Here is a 1,023-nt window from a genome sequence, read left to right on the forward strand (position 1 = left end):
GAAACTATAGATTAATGGAACAATCTGATGTCAGAGCCTGAGCGGGGAGTGGAGAACACAGACCCACCAGCCCCCCTCCCCCGCACACACTGATGCAGAAAGCTGGGGGGCAATTTGTAGGACCCCCACCAATCCTGAGCATGAAGGGGCCACATCTCTGCTGCCCCGTGTCCTGCAGTCTGCCTGGATGGTGGATGCAGCTCTGGATGTGACTAGAGTAGATGATACAATGTAATTGAATATGATAAGCGGCGCCTAAAGGGTGCAGAGCAGGGACAGTCTCATGGGCCGGCTGAGATAAGCGGCCAACAGGGCACAAGTGTAACCCTTTCCATCCCATGCACTGGAAACACAGGCCAAAGACCCTGGACGACTGTCACTGCACAGCTCAGCATGGCGGCCACCCAGCTTTCCGGGAAGTCAGAATCCAGGTGTCCCCCATTCTATTCTTGGGAGTCCGGGCCATTGGTATAAGGCAAGAGCCCCCCCTACAGGTGTACAAAGGATAAGGAGCCCCAATGATGTCTGTTGTTTACTGCGGAGTTAAATGGAATATAAAATAAAAGCTGCTCCATCTGCGGCGGTGGCGCTCCGGGCGTGATAAGCGGCTTTCCTCTTATATAACACAACACATTACTATGATGAGGAAGGGGCCGCGCGGAGGATAACCGGGATCTGGAGGGACACAAACCCATCTGCGGAATGAAGCTTGTGTTATAATTATTGTGTCCTATACTCCAGTCACAGCCAGAGCTGCAGCCACAGTCCGAGGCAGCGCCATCAGCAGGACGTCTACATCTCCCACAATGCACTACAACTCACTACACACCCCGATACAGCCAAGAATGGACAGGAAAACGGAAGAACTGGGAATGCAGCTTTGGATGTGACTAGAGGAATCTCTGCAGCTTGTACGGAACAATCAATCAATCAGCCGACATTCAATGATACAAAGAAGAACTTTATAGAAATATTAAAGTGCAGATAACGCGCTCCCCTTCCCCGCACGGCGGAGACCGGACC

This window comes from Leptodactylus fuscus, chromosome 2, assembly GCF_031893055.1.
Source record: "Leptodactylus fuscus isolate aLepFus1 chromosome 2, aLepFus1.hap2, whole genome shotgun sequence".
NCBI classification, from domain to species: Eukaryota; Metazoa; Chordata; class Amphibia; order Anura; family Leptodactylidae; genus Leptodactylus; species Leptodactylus fuscus.